Source organism: Cupressus sempervirens, chromosome 3 (assembly GCF_028749045.1).
Source record: "Cupressus sempervirens isolate cs-2001-9-10 chromosome 3, ASM2874904v1, whole genome shotgun sequence".
NCBI lineage: Eukaryota > Viridiplantae > Streptophyta > Pinopsida > Cupressales > Cupressaceae > Cupressus > Cupressus sempervirens.
In genome coordinates, this window is record NC_143120.1 from 419509486 (window position 1) to 419532901 (window position 23416).

Consider the following 23416-nt stretch of genomic DNA (forward strand, 5'->3'; position numbering starts at 1 on the left):
AGACATTTGATTTAGTGGATTCTCAACGACCATCAAAGTCATGGAAATTTCAAATTTAATGAGGGATTTGGTAGCGGGGAGTAATTGTGAAGAAGCCGAGTACCACTGCAGTCAACAATCTTCACAGCCCACGTTAAATTTCGCGAATTACAGCGATACATCAGTGTTGCAGCAGGGAAGCAGTTCAGCGGAAACAAATCTGTTTGCCCTGACATCTAAGCTTTCTTGCCTCGATCAGAAAGCCCAGCAGCTAGAGCAATTTTTTCGAAGTCAATCGTCGCCCTCATTGGGGCTTCATACTTACAAAAAGCAAATAAGAAATATACGTTTTTCACCCTTCCACTAACTAAAAGCAAGAAATATATATCAGACAATACAATACAGAGAAATATCATTATCACAATTTGAAATCGTACAATATGAAACGCAGAAATGAAACACAAATATGAAACGCAAGGAAAAGTCATAACATTAACAATGCCAAGATTTGATGGAAAAAATCTAAATGCATGAACAATACCTGCCTGAATGCTATGCAGTCGAATTGGCACCTTCTTCAGATCTCCACGAGAAGCAGTGGATTATGGCAAAGCAGAAGTCAAATCTCTGTGTATGTTCATTATGGCAAGGGCAACGTATTTAACATTTTGGAATGACTTTATGCCTTCCTGCCGTTAGAAGATTGAAAACCGATTTGCATTCCATCGGTTGGAAAAAGAAACTGAAAATGCAAAGCGAAACGCAAATCGAAACGTAAATCAAAACGTAAGTGTGTAACGGCTCCCATTTCTTTTTTGTTGACGGAGAATTAGAGATTCGTGCTGTGATTGTATAGAACGCCTCTCGGCGTAAAAAAATAAAAACAATTAGGGTCTTAGATTCGAAACTACTTCCAGATTAAAGAGGTGGGACAGCTAGCGTGTGAAAGATCTAACCCGGGTGGACTACTCTTGCCCTTGCTCGCCCAAATTGCTGGGGCCGAGCAAGGTCACAGGGATACCTCCTCGTATAAAAAAGTGAGAATTTTGTTGCACTGAATGTGAAATCGATCTTTTAAGTTGAAATCAAGTCATGGAGGAGATCAGTTTGTTTCAATTAGATATGTGCTAAAAAGGAATGCCTTAGAAGTTTCTGTAATTTTGAAGAAGGCAATAAAATGAAGATGGGAATGAGGGGAGAAGGAAAAGGGACAAAATCTAGGAGGGTATGCGTAACGTGAAACACATCGTAATGCTCTATAATTTTTCTTTGAGTTTGTATAAGCTTGAAGGAAGTTCAATTTTAAAAGCATTGACTATGACAATTATGGCAAGGGCAAACACGACAAAACGTCACACAATAACTTCAATAGATATGCATATTTATTTATCAGTATAACAACTTTGTCTAATTATTACAAACCAAAGCTTAAGGTCTTAGGTCCTGTTAATAATTTACACCAAAGCTTTTGATTGCACCAATATAATTTACATACAACAAAGAACCTAGAAGCCATTATGATAGTCTGTAACTTATTGTAGCAGGCTCCTTGCAATTGAAGAGTAGAGTTAGTATATGCCAGAGTAACATTCATATCTTGCTGTCAAACCTGATGACTGCTAATGCCAAATTATGGAATTTGATTGTTTGTGGCATCTGGCGGTGGTGTTGGCAATGTTATTATCCCATTCCATGGATTCCGAGGGGCATCATGCTCAATTGGAGCTGATTTAATTGTTGCTCCTGAGTTTGGAACTGGATCAATTAGGTGATAATCACTGAGATTTACATCGGGCAATTCTCTTCGGTAATCATTGTTGCTCTGATCATAACTTTTTACCTGTGTGAAAACATCCCACCATATTGTAAGTCTGACAAAGTGAAGTTAGGTGACCTACATAAGGTACTTCTGTAGTGAAATAAAAAGAAAGTACTGATGACTAGCACTCAAAAAGATGAAAAAACAATGCAATTTGGACTTTAATTTCTCAGCAGATAGAGGAAGAGAAAAACAAATTCTCACAAATGTGAATGTCTGAAACCCAAACATTTATTACTGTAGGTCAGACATTTTCTGCTGAATGCTTTTCAATATTTAGATCAGTTAACATACATTTAGTTTCCTGTTTGATGATACGCCATTGTCACTCTTGATCAAATTCATATCTGTCACAAACGTGAAAAGAACTATATGAGGCTTCATCACTGATAACTAACTACTCCACGCAATTGGTAGATATTAGAAATGAGAACATAATAAAATTTAAATCAATGGAAAACATGTCACAAAATATTTATGGAAATGAACTGGTTATTGTTTCATTTATATAGCTAAATAGGTTTTATATTGAATGATACAAAAATCATGCATTATTATTACTTTTTTATTAACATCTCTGTAAATTCAAATACTGCATATTTTCAAAATATTTTTGAGGCTCCATATGATCAAATATTTAGGTTTGTCTGATATCAATTGCTCTCTATTTAAATTCAATCACTTCTGATGAAGACATGGCTCACTCCCCGAGGGCACAATAACTTAGGGATTTGTGTGATATACTGGCATTTCACTTTTAATACAAAGCTGAGGCCAAATATAGTAGACATGTAACCCTTTGTAATAATTGCTAAAACAATGTACTATTAATATATTAGCGTACTGTCCCCTGTTAAGGACAATGTACAAGAGTTGAATTGAAGAAATCTCCCTGAAGGGATTCTCAAGTGAAATTGTCAGAGTTTTTTGTTGGAATTTAGGGCTTGATGGAGCTGGCTGTGTTTGAGAGATTCTGGGGCACAGTTGGTGAAGGTTGGATTCTTTTTTGGTTCAAAAATTAATTACAAGGCAAAGTGACTGGCATTGGTGATAAGATGGAAATTGGCTATCTGAGTTGTGTGTAAGAATTTGACTGTCAAAGGAGACTCTATGTAGCTTGCTCATATTTTGGATAAAATGAAAACTCATAACTCATTACTGGAACTTTTGGAGCTTCCTGGGAAAACCTTTCAAGCTCTCTGAGAGCTTCAAAGGCATCTTTTTTACTATTGTTAAATGGAATGTAATGAAGTGATAAACTTCTTCGCTAACACAGGCCTCGAGCAATTCTTCTTTTGGCTGAAGTTAGTGACAGAATGGATGCTTTCGTGAGGCCTGGACCCTCTCTTGTTGGCCAATTGCCCTTCTTAATTGCCTCCTCTTATCCCTCCGTCATTTTAATTCCACTGGTTTTACTATTTTATTTTTTCTGTCAAGGATGGAGGAGGCTTACATTTTGCAGTTTGGGAAATTATTTCCTGGCATATGTGAGCTAGCTGGTCTTTTTTGTTTGGGTTTAATCACCAGTTTTTCATATTATGCATAACCTAGAAAGTTTCCTTTGAAGGCAATTAGATTTGAACTTTGTTCCTTTTTGTTGGCTTCCTGTGTTGTTTTCTGAGTGATTTAGGCATTGTTCAAGTCAAACCTATACTCAACCCAAATGATCCAGAGAATACTAGGATTTTAGGTTTTGGGCATTAACTGGAGCTGACATTAGAAGCAACTTGGGGTATTTCATTGTAGAGCAAGCTGTTCATGTCTGGATTTGCCTTGTGGTCTTTCCAGATGTAGAGGTTGGGTCATCCATGGGGCTTGAGAAGCAGATTGCAGAGGAGGTTGATTGTGAGAAAGTGGTCCATTGTTTGTAGGAGTTGAATACAATCTTGAGGAAGGAATCCAAATATTTCTGTTTCTCTAGCCATGATTATTAATGCGCTCAAGTCACCCACAAGAATGCTAAGCCAGAAATTTCTAGCAAAGTTTCTACATCATCTCTGTCAGATGTTTTGCAGAGTATGTCCAAGCAGATAGAGGTTGATCTTGGGTTGCAGATTCACTATCATGAGGATATCTCACAGAAGAAGAAGCCGATTCACAGTAATGGCTCTAGTGTTACACCTCTGACCACACTTGGAGGGGCAGGAGCTGGGGTAGCTTTTGGCATTGTTTCAGGCATTGGATTTCAGAGAAGGGAAAACTATAATGTTTATGGATTTATTTGTTTGACCAGTTTTGCAGCCTCAGCTGGTTTTGAACTTCATTTAGTTTCTGTTTTCGCAGTCAATTTTTCATCTACACTATATTATAGGGTTTGTTGAGCTTTGATTTGGTTAGAGGTAGAGTTCAAGTGCTGACATTTTCATTTATGTGGATGCCTTTGCAGAGTCTATAGATGACTATAGAAAAGCTATGTCTGCGCCAGAATATTATAATAGGATTCCAATTTTCTGTTCTTGAAAATAGAATTTGGGCTCTAAAACCTCAGTTGTCAAGTTCCAATGTGATGGTCCATAGAATCCAATGGGATTTTATGGTCCATGCCAAAAATACTTCAAAGTCGATTTCTAAACAACTATACAGATAGTTTTGAAAAAATAGGAGTCCTTAGGGTTGATGCATCATCCAAACATCCAACCCAAATGCACTGGAGACTCTGCCACCAGTAAATCAATAAACTATAATTTGGATATTGTTGTCTTGGCTAAAGATATGTGGAAACAAATAGACTAAGTTTGAGTTCAAAGTTCAGAAATACCATAGCCATTACCTGGCTGGTAAGAACTTATGTTCTGTATACTTCTAGTGTCAGCTACTCATGTTTACTATTTGATCCAATGGTACTAAATTACTTAGAAGTTCGAACTGTAACTGGGCACACAACACTAAAGAAAGGCTAAATACACAATATTTGTTTCTAAAAGCATATTTTACTGCCAGACCTTACTGTTTTAACTTTTAAGCAGTACATTCTAATTTTATATGAAACATCTAGAAAACTTTATTCAAAACCTCAGATACACAATTGAAACGAAAAGTGGCAACCACTCACAAAAAGATCAGAAAATAGAACGGTTAGGCAAAGTTCAAGAAGCATGCTAAGAGCACACATGGATATGAACTGAACTTGTGGGAAGAGTCCTATATTTTTTAAGTTTTATAAGAACAATCAACACGGAACAACATATATGACCTCTTTACATTCATGTATAGACATGAGCTCAGGTTCATGGATTTGGACATGAAGAATAAAAGATAAACAATGTGACTGAAAATGTTGGGAACTTGAAATTGTTAAGTAACCAATGTAGAAAATCTAGGGAACAAGCACTTGAAGAAGAAAAGTTATATCTATTATCAAGTTCAGCACTGGACTCCAATGTCTTTACAAGTGGATATAAATATATTTAAGTTTTACATAATGCTTTTCCGATTCCACGCACAAACACCTTGATGAGAATTTTTTAATTTTAGAAGTTTAATTAGTCAAGGTTTCTGTTGGAGCTTCACCCTAAAAATTGTGAGAGTTTTCTCATGATATCCATATCGCGTACAATCTCTTTGTTGGGATTCCATTTTAACTAATCTTCTATGAATGGGATATCACTGCAATTACAATGTACTCTTCAACTTGGCACTCCCATTCCCTTCTAGAGAGCATCTACTCCTATTTGCTCAATTTTTATCTTTTTATCTTGTAGTGTGCTTTTCCAGCTTGAATGCTTCTTTCTGATCTCCTCCTGTATGGCATCTACTCTTCATCGTATCCTTCATCCTCCTATGTTTCTCAATGTGCTCTTCTCATTGCATTTTTCCTCCATCTTACTCCTTTTCGCTTGAATCTTATCACCTCTAGCATGCTCCTCTATTTTGAAGACCTGTCATCTACAGAACTACCACTTAATTTTAGCAAGACTGCAACTTCAGCTTGCCTACCAGTGCTAAGATAACTCTCGGGGAGATTTCAGCCCTCATCTTCAACATGATAACCAAACGACTCTAGCACTTGACCGATTTGCCTATCACAACACATAATTTTTAATAATGTTTATTGCAATGCTTATATGTGATTACATTTGTGCTCAGGCAGGAAGCCGAGGATAAGTGAGGGATTTATCATAAGGTCCAACATAGAGGTTTTTCCCAAGGGACGTGGTTGCTATGTACGGGATGGATTGAAAAGGTTAGCCCAAATATATGTCAAGGCTTTGAGGCTAGCTGATTTTGAGGCTGCTATTTAGCAGCCACACTTGTATTATGAGGTTGTTGGAGGCCATCTTAAACAATAACTGTCCACTAAAACTTATTTAATAACAACTGGAAAACAAAAAAGATATGTGCCCAAAAAAAAAACATTTTGTTCACTATTGGACACTCTAAGACTCCAAAGGAGGGACACTAGACCCTTCTGACATTGCCAATTTACACTCAAAGTGTCATGTCCCCTTTTTAGTGACATGTTATTTTTCAAGGAATTTGCCTATCATGGACTCTCGTAGGCAAATGGTTTTGGTGAGAGAGTCATTCTGATGATTATTTGGGGATTGGATGGTCTTATTTTCTCTTGGGGAGATGGGGTTTATCATATTTTTTATTTTATGTGTTATGCGGGGCCAAAATATTATAATTTTGAGTTGAGTTACAATTTTTATTTTATAAAGTTACTTTTTATATAAAAGTGCATTACAAAGGGATTTCATAAGAATATTTTATGGATACTTCTAGAAGTCCTTAGTGGCTTCTTAGGAAAGTGCATAAATAGAGTGCTTGGCCTCTCATTTGGACATCCCATGACTTGAGTTTACACTACTTTCTCTTTGAACATTTGTGACGCCATCTTGGTTTGCAGATTGTCCTTTGATCATTAGGAATGGAGTCTTTTAAGGATTTGCATAATTGAGGAGGTGAAATATCCTTTGAAGAGTTGCACTTTGGAAGTGGTATTCAGCTACTTCAAGTTGGGCTTATTTGGTATTTAGACATTTCCAGCAGGGTTCGATTTTCAGCTTGGACATACATTTTTGTTCATATCTCTCTATTGGCCAGGAGTTTGATTTTTATTTTTTGGGAGAATTTTCCTTGGAGCCTGGCGATTATTTCTATGCCATTTCTAGCACCTTTTAGCCCAGCATTTATTTTTGCCAGGTGTCGTACCAGTTAGTACATGTACGGCTATACCTACAGGCCGTACGGTCAACAAGTCTAAGCAAGTTGGAGTTGCATTTTCATCATTTCGTCTTCAGCATTCAGTCTCTAGCATTTGCTCAATCCAGGTTCTTTCATTTCAATTTGTAGTGCAAGAAATTCTCAATTGCATTCAACTAGTAAGGGTTTGTTTGTAATGTGCCATGTTGTAATGCTTTGAGTTGAAAAAATCACGTATCATATGTAGAAGCATTTGGTCATCTTTGAATGAATATATTGGCACTATTTTGCATCAGTTATTTGAGTAGATTTGCTGCACAACAATTTCTTTTATTCAGCATTTTACTTTCACCAGTATATTTAGTTTGCATGCCAAGTGTTTAACGAAATTACATAGTTTAGTATTAGTGGTTATTAGTGGCCTATTGGCAAGGGCCACTACAATGGTATCAGAGCCTAGTTCCTACCATCTTGAGGGTTTAGCAATCACATGCAGCCACCTGGGGTTGGCTCTCGCAATTTTTACACTCGCAAGCAAACTTTGTTTGATAGGGAACAAGATTTTGACAGGCAGCCAGACACCATGGGTGATAGACAAGAGCGTAGCCCACCGAGAGACAATAGGAATGAGGATTAGGAAACCAAAGAATTTTTCAAAGCAATGGTTACAGGACAAGAGCGGACGGCTCAGGGTTTGCAGGCACTCACCACCATGGTTGAGTGCATGAACTCACAGGACAGACGTAATCAAGAACAGGGTAGGGGAACAACAAAGCAGGATAACAGGAGTGTAGCAGGTTCACAGGGTGCTCCTAGGCACAGGTCATGGACTGCAAATAGGCCTACACATCCTACATTCCTTAGAGAGGCAACCCAAGAGGCAATAGAGGATTATATGCCAGAGGACTTTCAGGATGATCTTCGAGTGGCAGATGCAAAATGGCAGGCACTTCCTCCACATGTTCATGAGTTGCTGAATTTTGATTGCTACCTGAGTTAGAGAAGAGAGCACATCACGAGTTGCAGGCAGAATTGGAGGCCTAGAGGACGTCAGGATAGTGAGTTGCAGCGAGCTGCTAGCAAGCTCACCTTACCATCTTTTGATGACAGTGGACAGATAATAGCACAAGCCTGGATCCATAAGTTAGATACATTCCTAGCATTGAGGCCTATGTCAGAGATGGATGCTATCAAGTATGCCACTTTGCATTTAGAGGGCGTCACACATGATTGGTGGTCACATGGTATGGTTACATTGCAACATAATCAGGTGACATCCTATCAGGATTTTGTGGATAGATTGGTAGAGCGCTTTGATAAGAAAGACCTGAAGGTCTTCTTTCGTGATCTTGCACAGGTGAGACAGACAAACAGTTTGGAGGTCTACATCAGTGAGTTTCAGAGATTATCAGTGATGGTGTAGGATGTGTCTGAGAGGAGGTTGGTTATACTATTCACAGAGGGGTTGTCTGAACCTCTAAAGGGGTGGATCAAGGCATTTGATCCCCCTTCATTGCAGGAGGCTATGAGGAAGGCATGGAGCATGGAGCTCACAACACCGTCCAGCAGGTTCACCTCTAGGAGCACTTCTTCATTCAAGGACAATAAGAAGTTTGATCAAAACAAGGGCAAAAATGGTGACACCAAGGGTAAATCTACTACACCTTTGGCTATGGAGACACTGAATGACTTGCGTAGGAAGAAGCTATGTTTTTACTACAAGGGTCCCTATGACAGAGATCATGATTATCCTATGAGGCCAACGGGGAAGGCCAACAAGGTTATGTGGGCTTACTACAAGGGTTCAAATTCTGATAATTCTGGACATGAGGTTGATCATAGTGATGTAGAGCCTGAGGCAGAAGCAAAAGCTCCAGAGACTAAGGAGGAGCCCGAGTTGCACTTCCAAGAGGCACACTTGTCTAGCATTCAGTAGGAAGGATCTTTTAGACTGCGTGGTGTTCTAGCAGAGCAGAGAGTTATTACTTTGGTTGATACTGGTGCTACGCACAATTTCATTGATGCATGTTTTGTTGAACGTTGTGGTATTATGACTGAGGAGTTTGAGGGACTACGAGTACAGGTTGCTGATGGTTATACTCTTAAGTGTAACAGGATAGTTAGAAATTTGCCTTTACGCCTGAACAACTATGAGTTCAAGGCGGACTACCATGTTGTCAACATGGGTAATCTGGATATTGTTCTTGGGATGGAGTGGTTGCACTCATTGGAAGAGGTCACCTTCAAATTGAAGGGCATGGAGATTAAGTTTGAAATGGATGGGAAGCAACACATCTTGAGATCCATCAGGAATGGAGACATCGGGACTATTTCCTTCAGACGGCTGGAGAGGTTAGCTAGACATGATGACATTGAGTGGGCAGCCGTATGTACTCTCATGCCTACACAGGAGGGACAGCATAAGACAGAGTATCATCTAGACATACAATAGTTGAGAGTGAAGTATGATAGAGTCTTCAGCCACATCCCACTTGGCAGGCCACTAGACAGAGGTATTGAGCACATCATTGAGTTGGAGGAGGGTGCTAAACCCGTGATGATTACACCATACAGGTATCCTAAGAGGCTCAAGGATGAGATCGAGAAGACTATCAAGGAGCTTCTTGCGATGGGTCACATCAGGCCTAGCAAGTCTCATTTTGTTTCTTTGATTGTGATGGTGAAGAAAAAGGATGGTACATTGAGAATGTGCATTGATTACAGTGCGCTGAACAAAAGGACAATCAAGAACAGGTACCCCATTCCACAGATTGATGAGTTCATTGATGAGCTTCATGGTGCATGCTACCATCAAATCAGAGTTAGAGAGCAGGATATTGAGAAGACTGCCTTCAGATGTTATTGTGGGCACTATGGGTTTGTGGTCATGCCGTTTGGGCTGACCAATGCGCCAGCTACTTTTCAGTCCACCATGAACAGGGTCTTCCGACACCAGTTGAGGAAGTATGTGTTAGTGTTCTTTGATGATATTTTGATTTACAGTCGAACTTGGCAAGAGCACATGGAGCACTTGGACACAGTTTTAGGGATCCTACAGTCGGAGTCCTTGTACGCCAAGGAGTCAAAATGTGAGTTGGGCATGACAGAGCTATTGTATTTGGGTCACATCATTAGTGCAAAGGGAGTAAGGATGGATCCTAAAAAGATCCGTGCTATTGTGGATTGGCCTCCTCCAGAGAACCTAACACAATTGAGAGAGTTTCTTGGGTTGTGTGGTTTCTACCTCAGATTTGTCAATGGGTATTCATGTCATGTAGCTTCTATGACAGGTTTTCTGAAGAAGGGAGCCTTTGTTTGGACACCTGAGGCACAAGCTTGCTTTGAGAGATTCAAGGAGATCATGACTACATGTCCTGTGTTAGCATTGCCCAACTTCTCGAAGCCATTTGAGCTTCAATGTGATGCATCTGGAGAGGGTATTGGTGTTGTTCTAATGCAGAACAAGCGCCCCATTGCATTTGAGAGCAGGAAGCTTCGTGGGCCAGAGAAATCATTTAGTATATATGACAAGGAGATGTTGGCTATTATGCATGCATTAGCTAAATTTAGGCAGTATCTGGTGGGTGGTAAGTTTTGCATTAAAACAAAAGTTTGAGACATTTCCTTGGACAGAGAGATCTCAATGATAGAGAACAAAAGTGGGTTAGTAAACTGCAGGCTTATGATTTTGACATCTCCTATGTGAAAGGAACTCAGAATGTGGTAGCAGATACATTGTCACATAGACCACATCTCAGTGCTATGATTTAGATATCAGAGGATTGGAGGCACTTGATCATTTCTGAGTATGCTAGAGATTCATGGGCATCCGGGATTGTTGATGGGACAGTCATCGATACCAGGTATACGCTTGTGGATGATTTGATTATCTACAAGAATAGGATATTCTTAGTCCTAGGATCGAAGGTGAAGCGTATTGTTATGAGAGCACTTTATGATTCACCTACAGCTGGACATCCTAGATGCTTCAAAACATATAGGCAGGTACGGGAGCGGTTCACATGGAAGGGGCTCAAGGCAAATGTATTGTTGTATGTTAGAGAGTGCCCTGTTTGTCAGCAGAACAAACAAGAGCACACCTTTCCAGTAGGGCTCCTACAACCACTTCCCATTCCCACTTCCCATTCTTGACAGGAAGTGGGAGTGTATATCCATGGATTTCATTACAGGCTTGCCTAAGGCTCAAGGGCGAGATTGCATCTATGTGGTGGTAGACAAGTTGACGAAGTATGCACACTTCCTTCCCATCACTACTACTTACACGGCAGTGCAGGTGGCTGAAGTCTTTTTCAGGGAGATTTTCAGACTACATGGGATACCTTGGAGCATAGTGAGTGACAAGGATAGCAGGTTCTTGAGTCATTTTTGGCAGGAGCTGTTTCGTTTATGTGGTACTGAGCTCACACCTAGCACTAGTTACCATCTGCAGACTGATGGGCAAATAGAGATAGTGAATAAGTGGGTGGAGGGATATTTGAGGAACTACATGGCTGGTCAGCAGAAAGCATGGGTTAGATGGATTTATTTATGTGAGTATTGCTATAATACTACCTATCACATGTCTATTCAGATGACTCCTTTCAGAGCACTATATGGCTATAATGCACCGAGCTTTGTTGATTTGCTTATGAGTGATGTTAGAGTTCCTCGTGTTGGAGATTTGCTTCAAGAGAGCAAGGACATTGTTGATGCTCTCAGAGATAATATTGCTAAAGCACAGAATCAACATAAGCAGTATGCAGATCAGAAGAGGACACAGAGGAGTTTTGAGGTTGGTGACATGGTTTACCTCATGTTACAGCCTTACTGACAGTTTACTCTTAGGAAGAGGGGGTCAAAGAAGCTTAAGCCTAGATATTATGGCCCTTTCAAGATTATCAGGTAGATTGGTGAGATGGCTTATGAGCTTGAGCTTCCAACAAACAACAGGGTGCACAATGTTTTTCATGTGTCACGGCTCAAGAAGGCGTTGGGTCAGCATGTTGTGCCTTTAGCAGTTCTTCCTCCAGTGGATGATGAAGGAAAATTGGTTCTTGTTCCTGAGTACATTATTGACAGCAGAGAGAGACAGCTCCATAGGAGGACTAGTAGAGAGTACTTGGTGAAGTGGAGAGATTTACCCAAGGAGGATGCCACATGGGAGGGAGAAGATATTTTGGAACATCCAGCTTTGAGATTGCTTGAGGGCAAACAATTTCAGGAGGGGCGGATTGTCATGTCCCCTTTTTAGTGACATGTTATTTTTCAGAGAATTTGCCTATCATGGACTCTCGCAGGCAGATGATTTTAGTGAGAGAGTCATTCTGATGATTATTTGGGGACTGGATGGTCTTATTTGCTCTTGGGGAGATGGGGTTTATCATATTTTTTATTTTATGTGTTATGTGGGGCCAAAATATTATAATTTTGAGTTGAATTGCAATTTTTATTTTATAAAGTTACTTTTTATATAAAAGTGCATTACAAAGAGATTTCATAAGAATATTTTATGGATACTTCTAAAAGTTCTTAGTGGCTTCTTAGGAAAGTGCATAAATAGAGTGCTTGGCCTCTCATTTGGACATCCCATGACTTGAGTTTACACTACTTTCTCTTTGAACATTTGTGACGCCATCTTGGTTTGCAGATTGTCCTTTGATCATTAGGAATGGAGTCTTTTAAGGATTTGCATAACTGAGGAGGTGAAATATCCTTTGAAGGGTTGCACTTTGGAAGTAGTATTCAGCTACTTCAAGTTGGGCTTATTTGGTATTTAGACATTTCCAACAGGGTTTGATTTTCAGCCTGGACATACATTTTTGTTCATATCTCATTGTTGGCTGGGAGTTTGATTTTTATTTTCTGGGAGAATTTTCCTTAGAGCCTGGCGATTATTTCTATGCCATTTCTGGCACCTTTCAGCCCAGCATTTATTTTTCCTAGGTGCTGTACCAGTCCATACATATACGGTCTACCTGCACGCCGTACGGTCAGCAAGTCTAAGGGCAGGTTGGAGTTGCATTTTCATCATTTCGTCTTCAGCATTCAGTCTCCAGCATTTGCTCAATCCAAGTTCTTTCATTTCAGTTTGTAGTGCAAGAAATTCTCAGTTGCATTCAGCCAGTAAGGGTTTGCTTGTAATGTGTCATGTTGTAATGCTTTGAGTTGAAAAAATCCCATATCATATGTAGAAGCATTTGTTCATCTTTGAATGAATATATTGGCACTATTTTGCATCAGTTATTTGGGTAGATTTGTTGCACAAGAATTTCCTTTATTCAGCATTTTACTTTCAGCAATATATTTAGTTTGTATGCCAAGTGTTTGACGAAATTACACAGTTCAGTATTAGTGGTTATTAGTGGCCTATTGGCAAGGGCCACTACACAAAGCAGCTTTGTTTAAGCTATAGAGAAGTTGGGTTCAAGGGACATGACTACAAGAATCCAAGAAGTATCCATGTGATTAAGTTAGAAGACAAAGGTCATAGGAATATGCCTGGAAGAGATCATGAAGAGGAAATACAAATAGAGGATGAAAAATCCACAAAGACCAAAGATGACAATGAATTCCAACTGTCTCATTCGTAGACATGATTGGAATCATGCCTTGAGGATGAAAGTGAGGTGAAGCAAAGAATGAAGGTGGATCTTTATGAATCTTTGGCATTAATAAATTTATAGACACAAACTTGGTGAAATATGTGGGCCCAAGAGTTGCCCCTCTAATAAAATTTCAAGCTCTGAGGGGATGATCAGAGACCAAAACTTCAAGTTGAACCATGGTAAAACTACATAAATTTTCAAGCTGTTAGTAGCTAGTTATTTGTGATGGATTGTGATAGGATGATCAGAGCACTCAGATTGAAGCTGAAAAGGCGTAAATTTACTTTGTTAATAGGGGCACAATGGTTGAAAGCCTTTGGAAAACTCCATATAAATCTTGATATAATGCACATGTAAATTGAGCATGGATAGAAACTGAATATAATGGAACGACTCTAAACCATTACAAAAAAAATCGGCCTACAATACAAGTAAAACACTTGATAAAAGTGAATTATGTTATATTTTTTAATACACCTCTATGAAGGGCCAGCATGGCAAGCTAAAATGCAGAGTCCAGCAAGAGAGATTGAAGTGCAGTGATAAGTGTGCAAATTTGATCACATGATTTTTTTGGAAATAATGTGTGGAATCAAAGGAATTGAAGTCCCGGATTAGCGACATTTATAGATTGCAGACTAGAACTTCTTATACATATAACTCTAATCAAGTCGATTATGTGGTTAAGTCACCTTAAGATTTTTTTTAAAGATGCAATGACTAACACAAAAGCATTAAGTTTAACAGCTCAAAGGGTATGGAACTCTCTTTAGCATGTTGATAATGGGTCTCTAAAAGTGATCCATATCCAATCCCTTATGTGCAAATTTTGTACATGTTTGCTAACCTCAATACCATCCCTCATACATTATTTGAAAGGTTATCTCTCCACGGCTAGAACCTTGACTTGCTTATTCTTTTGGCAGTTGGCTTATCCTCCTTAGGCCTTGTACAAATGGATTTGCCCATTTAAGTAACGTAGGGAACCCCACAAGAGAAATCAATACAATATACTCCACTCTTTTGAATAGGCTCTATCCAATTTTGAAGAGGACTCTATCACTTTACTTATTTTGAAGTAAAATGTGATATAGATATTATATTCTCCTCAAAGTTATCCAAAACATACCAACCTATATTGAATCTTCTAGAATCATCATTGGTTATAAATTTTCCTTGCAATTTTCTTTCCTTTGTAGGAATTTCTCTTGTCAAGCATAGTTGAATATGATTTATCTGATTTCCTAATGCAAATGTTCATCATAATTACTACAGAAGCCCTAGTGGCAAGTGTTTGGAGCATAGAAACAAGACTTCGACTCAGCCCAGACTTGGCAAGGCTGACTCGGCTGAAGACTTAACAAAAAACTGGCAAGACTAGGCAGGACTCAGCAAAATCCAATTTCCAGTAACTCTCGCCTAGAGGAGTTCATGGAGAGTCCTGGGCCCTCAGACTCGGCTACGGTTACGCGGGTCAAGACTTGCGTCCTAGAACTATGGTTTTGAGAACCCTCTTTTCTATATGTAGGATGATGATTTCATGTAACATACAAATAGAAATTTATCTGATCTCCTCTCTTGTAGACCATTTTTCTGCAAGGATAATATTGAAGAAGTGGGAACTTCTATTGCATACAATAAATTCCAGCTTTTCTGTTTTCACGCCCACTACTATTAAGATGATACCAAAAGAAACTCGAATAGCATCACTAAAACAAAACCATTGGAAACTCTCGAGACAAACCAAAGCTACACAACAGCCTATGGATGTATGGAACATTACAGCAATAATAAAGGAAACCCCTGTTTCAAGAGGCATTACTTAAAAAAACCACCAAAAGTTCACAATCAAGCTAGAACTGAAGTTATAGAAATCATAACCAAGCTAAAACTTAAGTTCACAATAAAAGTATCCATTTTATATTAGATAAGGCATAGAAATCATGGTTTGATATCATAAAACTGTCAGAAGCTTAGCCACTAGAGCCCATTTTCCCACAATAACATATACTTGTGGATTGACATAGGAAAGCCCAAGCTGCCATGTTCATAATTTGCAAATTCAAATTTCAAAGAATCAACCTGGTAAGTGTACCTTGCCCTTTAAAGTGAAGCAACATGAACAAGGTTCCCAGCAGCAGCAAAACTGCAGTAGTTATGGTTGTCTTCATTTCTAATACCAATAAGAAGCTATGGGATGGAGCAACTCTAAACAAGAAGATTATCCCCCATTTATATCCACAATTGTGTTGTCTTTGTCAACAATCGATTAGTCAAAAGAAACAAAACTATTCAACATGGCAAGATAGGGGCCTTGAAACTTTTGATTAGCATTGGAGATCCTTTGAAATCTGAACTTTCTAAACCAACAGATTTCAGGGAAGACAAATGATAAAAGGTTGGGGAAAAAGCCTTCAAGTCTGCAAATCCTAAAATGGCATTTCGGGATAATGCAGGGAAAGCTCCTACTTTTCCGGAAGAATATCTTGACAAAGGGGATATGAATGAATAAAATAAAGAAATTGGGAGCTAGAGCATATCAGATTGGATTATAAATGTTTTTTCGCCATTCCAAAGTCTTGGGTTTCTAACTGAACAGACAATAAATGCGTTTGCAGTGATCATTTTGATGAATGAATTTACCTTACTTGCAGGCAGGCACATGATCGATTCGTACACGTTCAGGACCCTGAAAAAGTGCAGATCGAATTTAATGCTGTTGAGAGGATTCTGATGATGCCATTCACATTGAAATTTAAGCCACCAGAGCTGAAAGATGCAAGGAAACCTTTTTTAAGGCTATCATAACCTTTGACACAATCTGGGGAACTGATGCTACACGCGCCATCACTCTAATTTTTAAAATTGAATACAGTTAGGATAAGAGATATGGCGGTTACACCTTATGGTGGGGGTCTAAAGAGTACCCAGTAAGACTTCAAAAAGTTATTTTCATCGTGTAAATAGGATAATTTGTTCCGAGGCAGGCAGGCAGATTAGTAATAGCGATTTATCTGAATTTCAATTAATTTTTTATATTAGGAATGTTTGCCTTTTAAAATAATTATGGTATAGCTATTATGATTTTATGGTATAGTTTTTGAATCAAACTAATTAATCTATGCTTCATGAGAAGTGGTTCTCAAGAACTCATATCTCATGAGAATGGATGAAACATATGGAGGAACCTCTTTAGTTAAGCATGCTTGAGCTGGAGTAGTATAGAGATGATAACCTCCCAGGAAGTTCCACTGCGTTAACTTTGTGAACATCACCTAGATGCACTAAGTGCTTAGACTTGGAGGAACCTTTGTGGTTAAGTGTGCTTGAGCTAGAGTAGTACTGGAATAGGTAACCCCCTAGGAAGTCTCGAAGCTTCACATGTGTGAGCATCAACTAGATGCAATGAGTGCTAATTGTTATATCTATTCTCATGAGAGATGGGTTTTTGTGAACCACTAGTGAACTATGGGCCAATGAATTTGACCAAAAAAACTACACAATTGAAATCTATATACTAATCATAAATTGAGTTGTTGTAGAAAATATCTCATACTTATCATTTAGACAATGTCATATCCCTAAGATCACAACCCTTGCAATATATAATAGTATTCTTTAAAACGCTTAAATTGAAGCGTTTATAGCAATTGAGTTAGGGCCCATTGAGATTAAATAATAACAAATCAATTATGGATTGACTTAATCAAGGAAATCAAATAAATAGTTATTAGGAATTTATTACAAGAATGTTGACCTTAAAAATAATCTTGGGGGATGAAATTAATAGGAATTGATAAAGGGTTGACCCATTGTATAAAGGAATATAATATTTGGGGTAGATTGAAGTTTATTGTAAATTGAGCAATGGAATAAGAGGACCAACCGAGATAAAATTTTGAGAATGAAAATTTTGAGAATGAAATGTTACTAGTTCATAATGAAAATTGCATGATTGACTATGTCGAAAATGACAATGCACAGGAACGTTACAAATCTCTTAATTATAATCAACATGAAGATTCTAGAACACCAAAATGGATAATTGAAATTGATGAAATGATTATTACCAATTTGGCAAGAAAAGAATCACAAATAACCATTCAGTTATGGGCTTCAAGACTATATAAGATATTTTTTGACAACAAGACAGTGGTGGAGCAATGTCAACTTTCTATGCACTTATTAAAGATGCAAAAGATAAGATCTATGCTTTCCAAATTAAAGATTCGTGTCAATAAAAAAATGGAAAGAAATGTCATTATTGTGAAGAATCTTTTCAGTGCTCTCAATAGCATTGGAAAAAATAGTTGGGAGAAGGATAAGAGGGCTACTTAAAGGTTTATTACAACCTCTTTTGTAAGTCATCATTTGAGAAAGGGTAGATATATGAGACAAACTTGTATTGACTTGAATCTAAATCATACTACTTTGAGAAGAGCACTTAGTAGACAAGAGAATTGATTATCCTCTTCAAAATAAAACATGAGCTTTTGGTGGGAGACTTCCACGTTTTGATAAGAAGCTATCCGATGATGTGAAGGAAGAAATTACACAATTTTGGCACTCTAGCTCAAGAGTATCACCCAATGTTAAAGACGTGTTAAAGTTGAGAATTAGCATCAGAGACTGCATGCCACATCCTAAACATTATTTGGAGGTAAGTGAAACTATGTTGTTCAAAAAATTTAGAGAGTCATCCAAGATTGCATATATCACAAAGGGTTTTTGAATCTTTGAAGTCATTTTATTGTGTGCCACTCAAAATTCAAAATACATGTTGTTGCAAATATTATGTCGAGTTTTTTGTGCACCATGAACTATTACACTCCATCCGTTCTACTTTTCATAGTAAAGAAATGTTGGAGAATTGTGTTGCTAGTGGGCTTTCAAAATCATCAAGAGACTTGTTAGATTAATTTTTATGTCATAGACTTGATGGTTGTTTCTTTTATAGAAATGCTTTCTTAAATGAGAAGTGTTTAGAATGTGGTGGCTTATCCAAGTTTGATACATGTTTCCATGAGGGGTGTGAACAAGATCTTGGGAAGACAGTAGTAAAAAAAAATGGTATATGAAACGGTGAAATACACATTTAAGAGTAGGGGTGAGGGCTCTAGATGTGAATTGGTTGCAAAATAAATTAGTGTGGATAGTTTTATTTTAGATTTCAAGACAAATCTTTTCTACAAGTATGCAAGACATAGTCTCAGGTCTCAGTGGTTGGATCAACAATTTAGATTGTGTAAAGAGACTTTTCCCATTGGTACTATTATATTAGTTGTTGACTTTGCTGAGAACTACGTACACATTGCACCCTCAAAATGAGACACAATCTCAATATTAAAACTCCACTCAAATTGTTATTTCTTTCCACATAACATATAGATATGCCCCTTATAGTGTGGAAGATAATTAGAAGATTATTAGAGAGTACCATTTTTATGAGTGATGATATATCTCACTCTCACAAGTTTGTGCAACATTGTTTCGAGAATTATTTTGATTTCTTATAGGAGCATGACATTGCTATGGATAGACACATCATTTGGTCAAATAATTGCGCAAGTCAATTTAAGAATGATCGCATGTTGTATTGGTTGTGTAGGATGCATGTAGAGAGGGGGGTGCCTCATATTTAGAGTTTTTTTGAGTCTGGTCATTGGAAAGGGGAACATGATGGAGTAGGGGCATGTGTGAAGAGAGCTCTAGTAAGGAGCAATTGTAGATTTCAGGAGCAGAGCTTCTTGATACTCATAGCATTGTTGATTGGTGTAGTTCAGCATTATAGATTTCAGGAGCAGAGCTTCTCGATGCTTGTAGCATTGTTGATTGGTGTAGTTCAGCATTATCACAGGGGAGACTCTTGATTTAGTAGTACGTAAGTTCTTTTGGTTGGTTGAGGAAGGGTCCATAGGTGATAGATCAAATTATGCTACAATGAGGGACTCATAAAAAATGCATTCATTCCAGAGCTCTGATTCTAGTACATGGACCATTTGGACATGACAGCTAGCTTTCTTTTGTCCTAGTTGTTTTCAGTGTGGTTGAGATCACTGTGAGTTGAGCGAGTGAGTAGACATATGAGCCTCCACATTATCTTACTCCATTGTCTATCATACCCTCTATTAGAAATGATGACATGGAAAGTTCACTTGAGCATAACCATCTATTAGATCTTCTTTAGCAAGGACATGTCTTTGAATTGGTTGCACCATAGGGGAATGATGAGAAATCAGATTATTGGTTAGCAAATTGTGTAAGAGGTAAACAAAAGCTTGCACAACTGATCATAGGTGATGATGGATTCACATATCCTACTAGTTCGGTGGTTGTTGTTGGAACATAGCTATGGACATACGTGCTTAGAAGGAATGAAATTCCTACATTCGAAGACTATCAAAAGCACAAAATAATTCTCATATATTCTCATCTTATTATAGCAACAAATGTGAAATTGTTAAAGCATCAAAGGAGACCAAAAGTAAAAGAACTTTTTATTATTACTAATGTTGATCATGAAGCCTTATTGGAGACCCTAAAATAGAGAGAGGACCCTACTGGAACACTTGACTAGGTATATTTACTTCTTATATTATTTTGTTCATAATGATTCAGTGAACCAATGATTATCTTGTTTAATACAATAAATTACTAATAGTTTTTATGATATTGGGATGTAGGTACATCATGAAGAGTATCCATGCATGAAGATAAAAAACTAAATAAGGAGCATAATGAAGAAAAATCTATTCTATTTTTGACACTACTTTTTTTGACACCACTTTTTGACACTACAATTTTTGAAACTACTATTCTTGACACTAGGATTTTTGATAGTTGTGTATTGATGTAATTATGATGAAACAATTAAGATATTGTAAATATAACTTGTTGATTTAATGTAAGAAATAAATATGATTTTACTTAATGCAATTTATGTGGAGGGACCTAAAAAATGATGATTTTAACACATACTAACACCAAACTTGCATTGTACCCAATGCCAAAAACTTGAGAGAAGTAAAAAATAATGTTTTTACTTAATACTAACCCTAGTGACACCCTTGTTTCGGTCATGGAGAACCTCCATCATTCGTGGCCGCCCCATACCAAGGAGTCTCCAAGGTGCTCTAAGTGTGTTGTGAGGTCGATCTTTTGAGGGTCGTAACTCAAAGCTCATAAGGGCTATTGATGAAACATCAAATGCCACAGGATGGTCATGCCAAGGACTAAAATAACCTATGCCATTTTTGAGAGACCACATTTCATTTGGATTTAGCACAATGATCTCGCTCAATGCCAAAACTCACAGTGTGCCTCAATTCATAGGTGCATCACAACATAACTTTGAAACCACTAATCTTGGTATTCAATTATCAATTCCATTAGCTCCATATGGGTAGGTGAACCCTACTAACACTATTTTCCTAACTGTAGAGAGCCTCCATCATTCGTGGCCACCTCGTCCCGAAGAGTCTCCAAGGTGCTCTAAGTGCATTTCGAGGTTGATCTTCCTAGGGTCACAACTCAGAGCTCGTGAGGGCTATTGATGAAATATCAAATGCTACATGATGGTCATGATGAGGCCTAAAATAATCTATCTCACTTTTCAGAGATCACATTCCATTTGGATTTGGTATGCCGATATCGCTCGATGCCAAAACTTGTAGTGTGCCTTAGTTAATAGGTGCATCATAACGTAACTTTGAAATTGTTGATCTTGGAATTGAATTGCCAGTGACATTAGCTCTAGATGGGTGGGTGAAACTTAGTGACACCCTTGTTCCAACTATGGAGAGCCTCCATCCTTCGTGGCCACCTCATATCAAAGAGTCTCCAAGGTGCTCTAAGTGTGTTTCGAGGTTGATCTTTTGAGGGTGGTAACTCAAAGCTCGTGAGGGCTATCGATGAAACATTGAATGCTATAGAATAGTCATGATAAGGAATAAAATAACCTATCTCATTTTTGAGACATCACATTCCATTTGGATTTAGCATAGTGATCTTGCTCAATGCCAAAACTTGTAGTGTGCCTTAGCCATAGGTGCATCATAGCGTAACTTTGAAACTGTTGATCTTGGAATTGAATCGTTAGTGCCATTAGCTCCATATGGGTGGATAAACCCTAATGACACCCTTGTTTCAACTATCGAGAGCCTCCATCATTCATGGTCACCTTGTACTGAAGAGTCTCTAAAGTGCTCTAAGTGCATTTCAAAGTCGATCGTCTGAGGGTTGTAACTCAGAGCTCATGAGGGCTATCAATGAAATGTTGAATGCTAAAAGACAATCATGTTGAGGCCTAAAATAAGCTATCTCATTTTTGAGAGATCACGTTCTGTTTGAATTCAACACAATGATCTCAATCAATGGCAAAACTCGTTGTGTGCCTCAGTTCATAGGTGCATCACATCGTAACTTTGAAACCATTGATCTTGAAATCAAATCATCAGTGTCATTAGCTTCGAATGGGTGGGTGAACCCTATTGATACCCTTGTTTCAACCACAGAGAGACTCCATTGTTCATGGCCACCTCGTACTAAAGAGTTTTCAAGGTGCTCTAAGTGCATTTCAAGGTTGATCTTCTAAGGGTCGTAACTTGGAGCTCATGAGGGATATCGATAAAATGTTGAATGCTACAAGATGGTTGTGCCAAGGCTTAAAATAACCTATCTCATTTTTGAGAGATCACATTCCATTTAGATTCGGCACAATGATCTCGCTCGATGCCAAAACTTGTAGTGTGCCTCAGTTTATAGGTGCATCACAACATAACTTTGAAATCACTAATCTTGGAATCAAATCATCAGTGCCATTAGCTTTAGATGGGTGAGTGAACCTTGGTGACACCCTTGTTTTGACTGTGAAGAGCCTCCATCATTCACGACCACCCCATACTGAAGGGTCTTCAAGGTGCTTTAAATGTGTTTCGAGGTTGATCTTTTGAGGGTCATAACTCAGAGCTCATGAGGGCTATTGATAAAATTTTGAATGCTACAAGATGGTCACGCAGAGGCCTAAAATAAGCTATCTTATTTTCAAGAGATCACAGTCCATTTAGATTCAGCACAGTGATCTCGCTTGATGCCAAAACTCGTAGTGTGCCTCAGTTCATAGGTGCATCATAGTGTAACTTTGAAACCATTGATCTTGGCATCAAATCATCAATGACATTAGCTCTGGATGGGTGGATGAGCTCTAGTGACACACTTTTTCTAGCCATAGAGAGCCTCCATCATTTGCAACCACCCCATACTGAAGAGTCTCCAAGGTGCTCTAAGTGCGTTTCAAGGTTGATCTTCTGAGGGTTGTAACTTAGAGCTCGTGAGGGCTATTGAAAAAATGATGAATGTTATAGGATGGTCATGCCAAGGCCTAAAATAACCTATCTCATTTTGAGAGATCGCATTCCATTTGGATTCGACACAGTGATCTTGCTCGATGCCAAAACTCGCAGTGTGTCTTAGTTCATAGGTGCATCACAACGTAACTTTGAAATTGTTGATCTTGGCATCAAATCATTAGCGCCATTAGCTCCAAATGGGTGGATGAACCCTGGTGACACCCTTGTTCTAGCCGTAGAGAGCCTACATTGTTTGCGGCCACCCGATACTGAAGAGTCTCCAAGGTGCTCTAAGTGCGTTTCTAGGTCAATCTTTCAAAGGTCATAACTTAGAGCTTGTACATGATATCAATGAAATGTTGAATGCTATAGGATGATCATGCCAAGGCCTAAAATAACCTACCTCATTTTCAAAAGATCACATTCCTTTTGGATTCGAGATAGTGATCTCGCTCGATGCCAAAACTCATAGTGTGCCTCAATAGGTGTATCACAACATAACTTTGAAATCGCTGATCTTG

The 23416-nt window shown here is 38.3% G+C and overlaps 1 long non-coding RNA gene across 3 annotated transcripts; it reads right to left on the minus strand.

Annotated features, from left to right (window-relative positions):
* Nucleotides 1–1339: 1339 nt before the first annotated feature.
* LOC149566813 (uncharacterized) lies at nt 1340–16455 on the minus strand. Of its 3 annotated transcripts, none has more exons than XR_016361581.1 (3): nt 16197–16455; nt 2093–2145; nt 1340–1819 (listed from the first exon to the last, which is right to left on the minus strand). It is a non-coding gene; the product is annotated as an uncharacterized LOC149566813 (long non-coding RNA). The 3 variants fall into 3 exon arrangements; XR_016361582.1 differs by having other exon boundaries at nt 16192–16450; XR_016361583.1 differs by lacking the exon at nt 2093–2145 and having other exon boundaries at nt 16192–16455.
* Nucleotides 16456–23416: the final 6961 nt, after the last annotated feature.